The 15,327-nt window shown below is 33.7% G+C and overlaps 1 pseudogene; it reads left to right on the top strand.

Annotated features, from left to right (window-relative positions):
• Positions 1–7,777: 7,777 nt before the first annotated feature.
• Positions 7,778–14,527, top strand: LOC142607671 (tropinone reductase homolog At2g29360-like; annotated as a pseudogene).
• The last annotated feature ends 800 nt before the right edge of the window (positions 14,528–15,327 follow it).

Below are 15,327 nucleotides of genomic sequence, written 5' to 3'. Positions count from 1 at the left end.
GTATTGATTGAGGTAGGGGTAGGTAGTGTCTGGATGAGAATAGAATTTGGTTCATGGACAAGAACACAGAAGAATCTGAGACATAGTGAGGGAAGACAAAATCATCCAAATAAGAAGCTAAGGGTTGAGGAAAGGTGGCATATGAGAATATATGCTAATAAAAAAAATGTCCCTTGAAATGTAAACAAAATTGGATTCAAGATCTAACACCTTGTAGCCTTTCATGCCATGGAGATAGCCTAAGAACACACTTTTTGGCACTAGGTTCAAATTTGTGCCTATTGTGTGGTAAAGTAGAGAAACAACATAAACAACCAAAGTATTTTAAATGATAATAGGAAGGTGGAGAGTTGAAAAGATGCTCACAGGGACTTTTAGTCCCCAAAGATTTTGAGGGAATTTTGTTAATCAAATGCACTGTTGTCAAGATACAGTCACCCCATAAACATAAAGGAACTTTGGATTGGAATTTTAATGTCTTGGAAACATTAAGAATGTGCTAATGCTTTCTCTCAAAAACTACATTTTGTGGAGGAGTATCAACACATGAAAATTGATGTAGAATGCCAATGGAATGAAAAAAAAAAAAATCTTTTACGAAAAATTCAATACCATTGTCACTTTTGATTGTTTTGATTTTACTGTCAAATTGAGCTTTCACCATAGTTGCAAATTAAGGAAGTAAAAATTAAGTTTCAGACTTATGCTTAAGAACGTAAACCCAATTGCATTGAGTAAAATTATCCATAATGGTCAAGAAGTATTTGAATCCATCAATAGTACTAGTATCAAAAGGACCCCATAGGTCACAATGAATCAATTCAAAAGGTTTAGAAGATACATGAGTACTAGGAGTAAAAGGAAGTCTCTTCTGTTTAGAATAGTGACAAACATCACACCAAGTTGTCTTATTTGAGATATCAAACTATACAATTTGCTTTAACAATGTAAGTTTTGAAAAAGAGGGATGGCCTAATCTATGGTGCCACAAGTCTGAAGGAGAAGTGTGATCAACATTGAGTAGTTGGAGCATTTCTAGAGTCTAAGTCTTGCAACAAATACAATCCGTTGCTTTCCTTACACAATTATTAGAAATGCACCTTTTTGGGGTTATTGATTCTTATGTGTGTGTTTGTGTGTGTGTTAAAGACCGAAAAAACCCCACGGGTGGTTTGAAGGTCACCACCAGCTTAAAGAATCCACTATAAAAATTTGAGATTACAAAGTATAAGGAATATACTCAATTTCACTTATAATGTTATCCAAATATAGTTCCAACTCGATTGGACTACTCTTCCAAGTGAACCTCCAATTCGTGACTGATTTCACACAATCAAACCTTCTTGATTGAAGTTGTCATTTGCATTATCATGTGTTGTTCTTGAGTAAATTATAGACTCTATGCATGTTTAGGAATATTTTTGGATTTCTTAGTTTAAATTTGAAGTATTTTAGGTTTTTTTCTTAATACAATAGTTGAATTCATAAATTAAAAGATGTGTTAATCTAATTGAATGTTGAAAAGGTTTTGTAATTGAGTTTATGTGATATGCTGTGCACTCAGTATCAAGGATGCATATGCAGGCCCGATAACCTGTGTATGTAACATCGTCCTTGGTACGCAACCGATAACTTGTGTATGTAACTTCATCCTTGGTACGCAGCCTAAACCAGATTAGGCAAAATATGTGTTTTAATGATTGACTTGCTTGATATCATATTTTCCCATTTGATATGTGATTTTTTTAACTGTGAACCTCTAGGATTAAGCTTATAAATAATAAATTATTTTCCATGATTTTTTCTTTGACTTTTCCATAATAACTTGATTTCAATATGGTTAGAATAGCATTTTCACTAATGATATTTGATTTGGTCAGATTTGATTTTTTTCCAATTTGATAACTAATTTGACTTGGTAATTAGGTTTAAGTTGTAACACAATGATTTGTTTCATTAGAGGATTCCTTGATTGACTTAGGTTATGAAACACAATGAATGAATGTTGGTCCACAGGCTAGTTAGGTTTGGGTTCCCAAGTCATAAATCCAATTCTGAATCTAGAATTCAGTGCATATTCCTTTGTAAGGGGGCCCAAGTTAGTTTTCAAACCTAAACCTGGTGATGACTCTCAAGCCTTCGCTCTTTAGCCCACTCGGCTATGACATACTACTAATGCAAACATCTCGTGTCTAGGATAGTGAGCTCACACTTTAGTGTCACATCTATAATATAGTAAATAAATTTCTTAATTAAATTTTTTATGTTATATCTATAAGTTGATATATTATAAGTAAAGTAATTAAATTTAAACAATTTCTAATATCACTTAGATTTATGAATGATTGTAATGTGATGTGCTTTAACACCAAGCATACCTCTTGAGTCTTGACCAACTTTTGGTGCAAACAACCAAAATAGAATAGAATGTGGATTTAAAATTTTTTAATGGCACACTACTGATGGGCCAAAAATGTATTGACCCCCTTTAGTAAATTAATCAATTAATTAGTCAAATTAATTAATTAGATTCAATTACATGCAATACACATGGTAGCACAAACAAATCACCAAATAACTAAATGCAATGAAAAATAAATTTCACACGAGTGATTTGTTTACAAATGAGGAAACCCACCGAGGCAAAACCCCAACAGGTGAATTTAAGGTTATCACTCCCGAGAATCCACTATTATCAAAACAAATAGTTACAAGTAAGGGAATCCCAATACCTTATACCAACCTACAATTGAACTCTTAACCCAATACCCAACTGGACTTGAAATGTAGTGACAATCTCTCATTTCAATGCATGGCTCCCAGTATGTGACTAAGCAATTGATGCACGAATCCTAGTACGTGAGTTACTCCTTTGCACGAATCCAAATACGTGACTAACACACTAACTTAAGGAAGATGTTGGCTGCAAAGTTCTTCAGTTCATCCAACGATAAAGATCAAGAAGCTCCTTGGTTACAAAACCCTTGGTGTAAAGACAGTAGCTTCTTCAAAGAATATGAAGAACTAGGGCAAATTTTCTCCGATCAAAATATGTGTGTTACAACAATTGCAACAACCTTTGCATCCACTATGATGATCCTTAAAATAATGTTTATATATGTCTAGGCTTGTGAGAAAAGAAACCCTACACAAATACACTTGGATATGCGTGAATTCTGATATGGAAATCCAAATTTCATAATCCTTGACAGATACAACTTCTGTTGAGCTTCAACATTAAATCTCGATAGATGTGATTTGTCAAGCTATGTTTATATATGTCTAGGCTTGTGAGAAAAGAAACCCTACACAAATACACTTGGATATGCGTGAATTCTGATATGGAAATCCAAATTTCATAAACCTTGACAGATGCAACTTCTGTTGAGCTTCAACATTAAATCTCGATAGATGTGATTTGTCGAGCTATCTGTCGAGCTTTAATGAACAACACTTCTTCGCTTGTTTCTTGAACAGATTTGCATGGTTTCGATACTAAACTTGAACTCTTGTTCCTTAAAGTATTAAACTCATCCTAGATTTATTCAATTACAAGTAAAGTGCGTTTTGTCAAAAGATTAGCCAATTTACATAATGACATATGTCTCTTAACAAGTTCTACATATGTCATAACAAATACTTTTTACTATTTTTCTTGTAAAAATTAGCATTGTATATTATCAATGATGCATAATGATGATGCACTAGATCATTAGTGATAAGATTGTCCAGATGGAATGGTGATTAATTGTAATTATGACCTACAAAATGATAATGAGATGTTCCTCCCTCAAAGAATACCAGATGCTAGCCAACGAGTCTCTGATAATAATTAAAGTCAGATACTTGGATGAGAGAGAGAAAATAATATTAAGCAAAAATGTGTACCTCAGTATATGTGTATACCTTTCTCTTATTCTGGTGTGGTTTTATAACCTACCTCTTTCTAGCTGTTGAGAGGACTTAATGGCCATATCTAAGTCTCTAGTAACGTATTTGGTCTCTTAATGAGGTCTTTGATGAGATCGTCAATGGTCCTATCTCAAGTTACCATTAGTAACAGCTATGCGCATCAACTGTCTGTTTAATGCACCAGGATCATCTTCTCGGTATTGGACAGCCTATATTTGCATTCTCATCACATAATATAATTCAATTGGTGTTAACGGTGGATCAAATTGAAACTGATGTCCCACCTTTATGTTTGGCCACCTACTTTCTAATTCTACGTGGCCTTTTCGCATTGCATGTAGGTGGAACAAAGAGTAATGCTATAGATACAAACTTTTTTACAAAAAATTTATAAACTGCTAATGTGACAAATGATTATTGGTAAATAGAAAAGTGATATTAATGATGGGTCTAGATGAAAATCAGTAAAAACTAAGAAGTTAGCCACATCAATAGTTTGTAAAAATGTTGTAAAATAATTTTTAGCTGTAGCATTACTCATGGAACAAATATATAAGTGGTAGGTCCTAAGTGAAATATATATTATTTGCGTGCAATGTACGGCTTGATGAAAATTCATATGTAAACTAATTTTTGTCAAAAAATAATTAAAACTAAATTATTAAATAAATAGTAATAATAAATTATAAAATAAGTAAATAATTTTAACAAAAAAATTACTTTAAGTTATAATTTTTTAGAGATTAGACTTTAAATCCGTGTTTATCTATTTTATATTTTAAAATTATTTTTGTCCTTTGTGTTAATTTCTTAATATGAGATGTGGCATGAGTTTGATCATTCTTATATGGGCTATATTTAATCTATGCTCTAGTCAGCACAAACCATAATAATCAAAATAGTTCCTTAATACCGATTTTTTCCCCAATGATGGTCTAATTAAAATTTCAACACACTCACATATTAAATACAATAACCAAAACCCAAAATTAAATAATACACAAAAGAGTTCAAAAATTGAGAATAAAAAAAAAAAAAAATTACATAAGAGAACTAAGAATTTAAATGGGTGTTTACTATTTTGCTTCTTTATAGTAAATTTCTTTTGGCATAATATACTGCACATAAATTCAAAAGCAAAAAAAAATAAGTAAGATAAATTTATTATATTAAAACATAAGCGTAAGTTGCACATTGGGGAAAAAAAAGTGAAAAAAAAGTGGGTTATTGTCTAGAATTTAAGTTTAGAATTTTTTTTATAATTAACTTTTAGTTTGAATAGAATTTAAATTATTTTAAATATTTAAGTTTAGAAATTTTTTATAATAAACTTTTAGTTTGAATAGAATTTCAATTTGTTGAAGTTTAAATGTATAAAATTAATTTACTAATTAGTTGTTCTCAAAGTCTTGATAATAGACTTTTAGTTTGAGTAGAAGTCAAAACGTAGGGTATTTAAAAAAAAAAAATGTGGGTTGTTATTTGGCATTTAAGTTTAGAATTTTTTATAATAAACTTTTAGTTTGCATAGAATTCAAATTTGTTGAAATTTAAATGATAAAATTTTACCTAAATTAAGCAGTTATTAAATATTATCCTTTAATTTGAGGAAATATATTCTAAAAGATAATATTAAATTAATTTTGTAAGGGTGGCATTTTGGTCCTTGAGCCCAAAAGGTAGAAGGGTTCAGGCCCAAAGAGCCCAACACAATGAATTTGTAAAGAGTGAGCTTAAAAACTAGACTTCAATGGATCAAGTAACGCACACAGTGGGTTAAAGATAGTAAGAAAGCAAAGAAAGACAAGCTCTATGCAAAGAAATCCTTCCTCAGCAGAGTCTGAGAAGAGTGATTCTTGAATATATTTCTTTTAGACTTGGTTACAATTTCGGTTCCTATTGCTACAGTCTTTTCTCTATGAATTTCCTGATCCCCCTTCCCCTAGAGAATCTCTTACATTATATGGTCTCGTTCCCTTGATCTTGGCCCTCTATTTGTTGATCATGTAGGCCATTACTTGAGTAGTTGTCCCATTAGACTCCCTCCTCAGTCTTTTGTGAGTTGCGACAACTAAGACAGCACTGTTTATGGGTCTTCTTCACATAAATACGGCTAGAGGGTTTGGTGAAGTACAATAAATGTGGTGGCAGCTACTATCCCTCCAATTATGTCAGGGTTCACCCTTTCTCTAAAGCTCTTCCAATACAGTATGGTCCTCCTCTGGTAATGTGCCATTAATGTGCCATTTTAGGATCAACTTTATACAATTTCTCTCATTTATCTAATTTTTTTATTAAGTGAGGCCACATTATATTAACCTTAACATGCACCAGTGTTTGTTAATATTTGCCAATATAAAATGTTGAAAATCAATAACGCATATTGGTAAAAAAGGAAATGTTAACAAGCACTTCGGGGTGCTTGCTAAGGTTGGACTAAGGCGAGTCTTACTTAATTAAAAATTAAATAAATGAAAGAAAAAGATATAAAACTAACTCAGCAGTTTATTTATGGTGAAAACCACATTTTTGTTTCTATATTTTCACGAAATTCCCACTTTGGTCCCTATCTTTTATTTTCACTGCTTTTAGTTCCTATTTAGAAAAACGACATCCATTTTAGTCCTTTTCGTCAGTGCTCTAATAACAAAGTCCTACATGGCAGGTGAAACTATTAAAATAATAATAATAAATTTATTTTGGCATTAAAAAATGTCACGTTAGCATCTAAATTTTAAAAAATAATTTATTAATTTTAACTAAATATAAAAAAATTAAAAACAAAAAATTACATTAATTAAGCTTTAAGTCTTAAACAAAAACAACAAAAATATAAACCCAGATCTAAAAACACAAAACTAAAATCCAAAAATCACAAACCCAGAAACACAAACACAACCTCAGCAACAGATCTTCCTTATCAACCAAACACAAAAGCAACCAACACAAACCCAAACATTAGTAAAAATACAAACACAAATCCAGCAATCCATCTTCAGAAAACTCGCAATCCATCTTTAAAAAACCGCAAAAACCCAAATCCAAACACATTCCCTGAGATCGTGACATCTTCGCATCTCTTAAAAAGAATCTCTCCCTTTCTTTTATAAACACTTGTCGTAGTTATTTACGTCAAAAAAACATTTCTTTGTGGGCATTTCCGAACCGCCAAAAAGTATTGAATATTAATCAAACCCATATACTTTACCATTCGTTTGATTTTTCCGTACTTTCTTCCGCTTTCTCTGTCTTTCTTATTCTAATCATCTTTTTGCCGTTTTCTCTTGAAGGTACTGCTGGTTTTTTCAACCTTGAAAATTCGTTTATATTTGTTATATGAACAATATATAACAAATATAATTGAAGCAGCTGAAGAATCTTCTTCTGGGTCATCGTTCTCAGCTGCTGCTACTTCAATTTCAGGTTATATATATATATATATATATATATATATATATGTATCTGGGTTTCACTTGTTTGGATTTGGGTTTGAGGAAAAAAAAAAAAAAAAGCTGCCGTTAAGTGCCACCTTTATGAGCCCCGATAACGCAACCCCTTCGTAAAAAGAAAGAAGTCAGTAGTGTGGACAAAAAGGGAAGCGTGCAGTCCATTGTCTTGTGCAAAACAGGAAAAGACCAATTGAGTGTGAGGTTACAAGATGACAGTAATATCACACTAGCTGAGACGACCTTAATGCTCAGTTTGTTTGTTTGTTTCTCTCAGTATCACAAACTCCTTCTCATAGCTTTCCCTTATCGGTATCTATTGACTATATATTGGTATCGGTGTTCTACTTCGGAGAAGTGGAAAAATACTGGTTATTGCAGAGAGCAAGAGAGAGAGAGAGAGAGAGAGAGAGAGATAAATGGCCCGGGAAGAAACTGGTAACAGAGGAAGCAGGTGGTCCTTTCAAGGAATGACAGCCCTTGTTACTGGTGGAACCAAAGGAATCGGGTTCTAATTTCTCTGCCTATGCCTTTCTTTTTCCTTCTGTTTCTATAGCTTGGAATTACATTCTCATTGAATATTTCTACATATAGATAAATTATAAATGGCCACATTTATAGAATTGTTGCAGCTTTTTTAACAAGTTGATTGGATGAAAAAGCAAGAGAAGAAAGCCGCCTCACTATGGCACTATTTTCATATTTTGGTTGGATTTTATGTTTGCATAATTGGTTTTGTAGCTTTCAATTAAAGCTTGCCTGTTTATTTATTTGGCTAAAATATCCATCCCGTTATTAGGATCTTTGGATTATACCATTTATCTCTACGGTATGAGTCTATGACTTTGGCTAAAAAACTTTAGTAATAGCTAGCTAGGTGAACTAGGTTTTGGGCGTGCGGATCTAAAATAACAATTTAGGGGGCTTTTGGAGCTGGGAAATGCAAATACCAAATGTAAGGAGAATTTGGCATTTCAAGCCCCAAAGTGCTCAGCATCAGGGAATGCAAAACTCAAGTATTGCAAATTTTTTTGCAATACTGCTATAGTGCAATTCTACCTTTAGAATTGCACTGTAGCACAATTCTAAAGCTAAATATTAGTTTTTTATTCCATAAATTCTCTCTCTCCTTTAGTCCTCTCTCCTTCACTCATACTCTGTCTCTCCGCCTCCCACTCCCTGCAAAGTCCCTCTTTCTCTCGGTCCTCACTCTTTCTCTCATCTCACATCTCTCTTTCTCGTTCAAGGCTTGCACCAGAGCTGGGTTAGGTTCATGGTTTGATCTAGGCATGGTGGTGGCTTGGGATTGGTTGATGGTGGGTTTGGATCGGCGTGGATCCACGGGCTGGGTTTGTTGGAGATGGCTTCGATGGGTTTGACAAAGGTTTGAATCGGAAAGGGTGGGTTGCTATGTTTGACTGTGGGTTGCTGTGTCGTACTTGGTCAGCGAGGTCTGGGTCATGCTTGGTCGACGAGGCCTTGGTCGTGCTTGGTCGGCGAGGTCTGGGTTCTACATTTTGGTAGGCGTGGGTCACGGCGTGGTTTTTTTTTTTTTTTTTAATATGGGTTTTTGTTCTGGTGGGATTTTGGTGGGTAGTAGGCAGTGGTGGCGTGGTGGTGGTGATAGGGTAGTGGAGGCGCGGTGATAGAGATTTGAGGGAAGGTGGAGGGGAAAATTGGAAAAAAATAAAAAAATGAAAATATATTTTATTGTGTAGATATATTATTCTAATGAGTAAAATAGGAAAATAAAATTGGGATGCTGGAGGTATTGTAAAATAGTATAGTATAATGATAAAATAACTTTTTAGGATGGTAAAATGGAGTAGAATTGGAATTTCGGGATGCTGATGCTCTTACACCCCTAAATGCTAATGCTCCAACATAGACTTTTCAAAAGTATACCCAGTATCCCTTAAACACAAATTTCACTTAACTTCGTTTGCACTCATTTCCCCAAAAATTAAGTTATGGCCAAATTAATCAATAATTATCACAATACAATTTCACAGCAATTGTATTGTGGCAATTATAAGTCGAGGGGAATGTCTACATAATAGGTAATGATGATGCACGAGAATTAGTAGGCTGAATGCTCCGGGCTCCGGTGATGGTTTGATGACCTGAAGGGAAAGAAAGACCGTCAAGGGTGACCGAGGGGTGAACCAGCCAAGGACCTTTTGACGATTAAGTCAGTTTCTCTCTAGAATACAAGGATAGTGAATCTGTGAATGGTAAAAATGTACCTCAAGCTGAAGGAATTAGATCCTTTTTATAGAGAGTTTTTAGTGGGTCTACATGTTCAGATCCATTACCATCATCTCTGTATGGTTAGTGGAGAAAACGGAGCAGATTTCGAGGAATCCTCCCCACGTTCTAGAATGATGAATTGTGGTCTTACTTTTTGGTGTTTGTAAAAGAATCCTTAAAAATTTCTTAAGTGCTATTTGATTATCCATGCCCCTGTATGACATGGACGACTAGGCTGCCTGATATGACCTCAATCGACATGCTTTGAGACCCAACAAATAATATTGGAATATTTACCCAAGAAACACAAACTAGAGGTATAAATAACAAACCTTGACCTAATGATTATAATTGAATCACGAACCGAAGGTATAAAATTTGAACGACACAAGGAAGAATTCCTGATACGTTCACAGTTCTTGAAGAACAAAAAGAAGACACAAAACCTTTTTTTTATTTTTTATTATTCAATCATCCTCTATTACAACGAGTGCATGCTATTTATAAGACATGACTAAAAATAGGAAAATATAAAAAAAACTTACTAAAAAAAATCTAAATTAAAGTTGATTTGGTCTGAAATTAGCAGCACTAAAATAGGAAAATAGCTAAAAAAAATGTTTTAAATAATAGTAGCCTAAAATTAAGGTGGATTTAGTCTGAAATTAGCAGCTCTAGAATATGAAAAATGTCTATTAATTGATATGGTGCTAGAAAATCAATCAGCCATTAATCCACACAATAAATCACGCCTAATTAAGCCAGATCAACCCTCAATAGCTTTGATTAAATTTATTACGCCTTCATCTTTCTTTGGGCCAAGCTTGGAATGTCTTGTGTTAGAATCAACCCAAATCTCTTTAATCAACCAATTAAGTGCTTCTTCGATCTTCTTAGATCTTGCTCTAGTAATAAGCCCAATTGGAACATGCAATAGATCCTTTAATGGTTGTTGATTCTCATCATTGCCTTGGACGTCCATGATATTCATGGACAGACCCTATTCATATCCATGGTACCTTTTTGGGGCTTCATTTCTTGTGAACAAGTTTGGACATAGCCTGGTCATGGATGACCATCATGGATGACCATCATGGACGAATTGAGCTTAATTTAGACCACTATCAGATAACAATCAAAGATGACAAAGGAAGTAGAAGAAGATTTGAAGAAGCATCAAAAGTTCAAACAATATTAAATGCGATTTATACTTAGGGAGCAAATTAGATATTTTTGAAGAGTTTGGGTATTGCATGCATTAGTCTAATCCTATTGGATGAGTTTTGTATTTTACCCAAGATTTATTTATTTTCTCATTAGAAAATAAAAAGAATAATACACTCTTGGTAGGTTAGCAGCAAGTAAATCATATTTAAACACTCCGCATATTGTCATAATCATTCTTAGCTAGTAAATTAATGTACAATGAAGTATAACCTTCAATTTTGCCAATAATTTAATGACATTAAGAAAAAAAAAGAAAAAAAGAAAACCTCTTTGTAAGGTTTGTATCCAAGGTTAGTCCCTCTATCTTACACTTAATAAGAAATATAGTATAACCTTCCATTTTAACTCATAACTTTCATTTTGTGAAATTCTGCTATGAGAGTTATATTGAGCCAAATCTAGGCCCCTTTGTTTATACATTATAATCACTAAATAGAATACTTTGAACTAATATAATGTTGAGCTATGTGTGGAGTTTGGTTTGTGTTCGATTCAGTATATGACCCTACCCAACTTGGAAGTGTTACGACTTTAAGTAAGACATTTTCTGACTTAGTCCATGGAACGGAGACTTGTCCAATTTGAACCTATTGTTTTGGGTTATTTATTGGTACATTGTTGAATCACGTATATTGTTTTCCTTGTGATAGTTTTCTTCACGTATATTTTTGTCTGTTTTTTGTCTCTCACAAGTTGAGGAATAATTAGGATAAATTCCTAACATATATTGATGAAACCAAATTAAATTTGAACTCATTCTCTTAGTAGTTTGTAAACCATACATTTTGGGAGGTTAATTTTGCTGACCATGATATAGTTGAATGTGTTCTTTTTTTTGGTCTTGAGGGACTAATTCACATCTCTTCCTTACTAGATTTTTGCCTTGATTAGGTCCTAGGATAGAGAAGGGAATATCCCTCCCATTGTGTTTTGTTTCTAATTCTATGCTTTCTTTGAATGTTACATGTTTACCTAGAAAAAAAAATCACTAAATACAGTAGAATACACATAATTCAGTTTTTCGTTATATTTGCTATTATTTACTACTACGTGTTGTGACTAGCTATGCTGTCATTGAGGAATTGGCAAGCATGGGGGCAACCGTTCATACATGCTCTCGAAATGTGGCCCAACTCAATGAATGTTTACATGAGTGGAAGATGAAGGAATTTCGAGTCACTAGTTCAGTCTGTGATGTAGTGTCTTGAACCCATCGAGAGGAGCTAATGAGCACAGCCTTCTCTATGTTTAATGGCAAACTCAACATCCTTGTAAGTCCTTTATTTCCTCCTTTATATCACTGTGTTTTGCGTGGAATTTGAGAGCATACTCCAAAGTTGATGAATTGTATGTTAGGATTTGTGCCCTTAAATCCTATTGTTTGATGCTATGTATGATATTATGTATGACATTATGTATGATATGATGTATGACTTAATATTGTGTTTGATAAAGTTATTTTATTATTATCTAAAATAATGGTAACATGAATATGAGACATTATCATATAGTCCATGAGATGCATTGTATGTGATTTATGTGAAAAGTCACAGAAGATGTAAATCACAAGTTCTTTGTAAACTCAGAATTTATAGTTCGTAGTCGGTGATGAAATTGGGCATTTCATCTGCGAAGACTATAACGTGTCAACTAAGATGATTTGTCTTGATCATGGAAGTGGAGACTTCTAGTTGATATGTTGATATGTTTTAAGAGTTAAAACATATTGAACTGGACCGCTGTGAGATTTATTATTCTTCTAACGACTGTCAAATGAATAATAAATCTCACGACTTCTATTTGCATGAACTCTTAATCCTGAGAGAATAATAGACCTGATCATGAGGTGTGGGTTACTTTGATATATTAGGAGTGAGATTTAAAGTAACGGTCAAAACCTCAGTATGTTGGGCAGCCACATTTAGTGTTGATGGAACATATAATCTCAAGATGGAATTCATAGTCTCTTGATGGAGATATAAAATATTCTCTTGAGATAAGTTTAATGGGTTCAGTTATTCAGAGAGTTAGGCCTAACCACTTTAGTAAGAAATTGCTAAAGTATATATTTATGAAATTGGATTTCATAAATATATAATGAATAACTTTAAAGAATTAAACCGGGTACTCAAGAATAAGATGTAGTAATTTACAAAGTGGCAGTCTACATTTATGACTTTGTGTTACTACGAATATTTTATGAAGGGGTTACGTGTATAATAAAGTCTTGGGATATAATTTATTAATAAGGCCTAGAGTGCAATTATATTTATATAGTGGTATTAAATATAATTAATTGTAACTTTGGACTTGTCAAGAGTTGACGGAAAAGCCCAAGGCCCATTGGAGCTAGTGTCTTATTGGTCCCTTTTGGTCCCACCACAAGCCACACACTAAAGCCCAATTGGAAAGGCCCAATTAGATAATCAGTTAGTTATAAAGGGAGAAACATACAGAATTTTTATGAGATGAGATTAGAAAGGAAAAGACACGGTGTGTGAGAGAGTGTGAGACACACTTTCATTCTCCCTTTGAAAAACTAATTGAGAGACCACACATCTTGGGCGTAAAGTGGAATTGGAGTGAAGATTAAAAGTGTTCTCAAGTGCTTTTAATCTTTGTTTTGAATTTCTCCACACCAAGGTACGCTATCTTGTTCTTAAATTCTGAAATTTACATTGTGCACGTTATCAATCATGAATGAAATAGATTCTACTTCGTTGCTTCCGCTATGTGTTTTGCATGAGATGCAAAACCAAAATTTTTCCTTCATTGTAAATGATCATTTTACATTTCTTTTCTATACGAAAATCTTCGATTTCATTTTTAGAAGATCAATCTTTGGTCAACACTTTAAATGGCATTGGAATTTTACTTGGCTAGAGCCACTTCATTTGTGCTTTTGTAGTTGATACATTCAATTTATAGTTAATCTAATACGGTTTTAGATAAACAATGTGGGAATGGCCACATCAAAACCGACCTTAGAGTACACAGCTAAAGATTTCTCATTTCTCTACCAATCTTGAATCTGCATATCACATGTGCCAACTTGCTTATCCTCTTCTGAAAGCTTCTGAAGCAGGAAGCATTGTTTTCATTTCTTCAATTGCTGATGTAGTAGCCATAAATACTGGAGGATCTATAAATAGTGTAGCTAAAGGTAATTTCTTTGTGCTATTTAACTTTTTAATGCAAGCTTATGGGTTATAAATTTTAGCTATGACATTGAAAAATGCGATCAGTTTTTGTCTGATATTTATTTGAAGGAGCGGTGAATCAACTTGCAAAAAAATTGGCATGTGAGTGGGCAAAGGATAACATTAGGAGTAACTCAATTGCACCTTGGTATATTAGAACCCCCTAGCTGATACTGTAAGTGTGATAGGGCTTGAAGATTCTTAAAATCTGGTCATTGTTAAATGTCTTAGGGAGATAATAATTAACGTGAAGGAGTCTTTAAGTGAGGGCATGATGTTACACAATAATTTATAATATCTTCTTTGCAGTATCTAAGCAATGAAAAATTACTGGAGGCTATTATCTGTCGAACCCCTCTTGGACGTTTAGGAGAGCCAAAAGAGGTTTCTTCCTTGGTGGCATTTCTATGCCTACCTGCAGCTTCTTACATAACCGGTCAGACTATTTGCGTTGATGGAGGGATAACTGTAAATGTCTTCAGCTTCCCATGAGCAGAAGAAAATGATGTTCAGACACCTCATTGGAATATGTTTTTGGTACTGCATCAAGGCATGTTTATAAAACCATGAATATTGGCATGACTACAAGTGTTTTTACGCAAGGAAAAATAAATAAATATTGTGTACTAGTTCTGTCCATAATTGAAAATAAAAAAGGAATGTAGTAAGTGGGATGGACAAACCTCTTTCCTTGGCATTTTCTAAAATTATTGTATATCCATCAAAATCGTTAACTTGTATTCTTTAATTTATAAATAGTTTAAATACATTGCATGTATGTTCCGAGTGTTTTAGTGACTATTTATTTAAACATTAACTGCCAGTGTTTCTATTTGGTATCATATCATTCGGCCCTCACAGCTTCTAACTCTTCCTCCTCTTCCTCCACTGTCAATCGGACCGCAAAACCTTCACAACCCCTCTTTTAGTTCCCTTTTTAATTAATTCTCACAACTCCTTCCTAACCCTCCTTCTCTTCCCTTTTTGACCAATCCTCAGAACTTCTTATCCATTAAAATCACCAACAAAAACTACCTCTACTAGAAAACTTAACTCATACCTGATCTCAATTTTGTTGATGGCTCCAACTCATGTCCTCTCTCTCTCTCTTTGACACGCCTTGATCAACTCCTTATGAGTCTTATAGTTTCCTCCTTGTCTGAAATACCCCTCATCGTTGGGCTCAATTCACCTCTTGGGCTTTCACTTCAATGTTAAAATACTTCTGTTCAATGGTCTTAAATCCAAGTGCAATGATTTTAGTCACAACCCTAGCTACTCGTACCAAGTAC

The sequence above is a fragment of the Castanea sativa genome, chromosome 8 (assembly GCF_040712315.1).
Source record: "Castanea sativa cultivar Marrone di Chiusa Pesio chromosome 8, ASM4071231v1".
Lineage (NCBI taxonomy): Eukaryota > Viridiplantae > Streptophyta > Magnoliopsida > Fagales > Fagaceae > Castanea > Castanea sativa.
The sequence above is the reverse complement of the archived record's forward strand: the minus strand, read 5'-3'. Positions and strand labels throughout refer to the sequence as shown.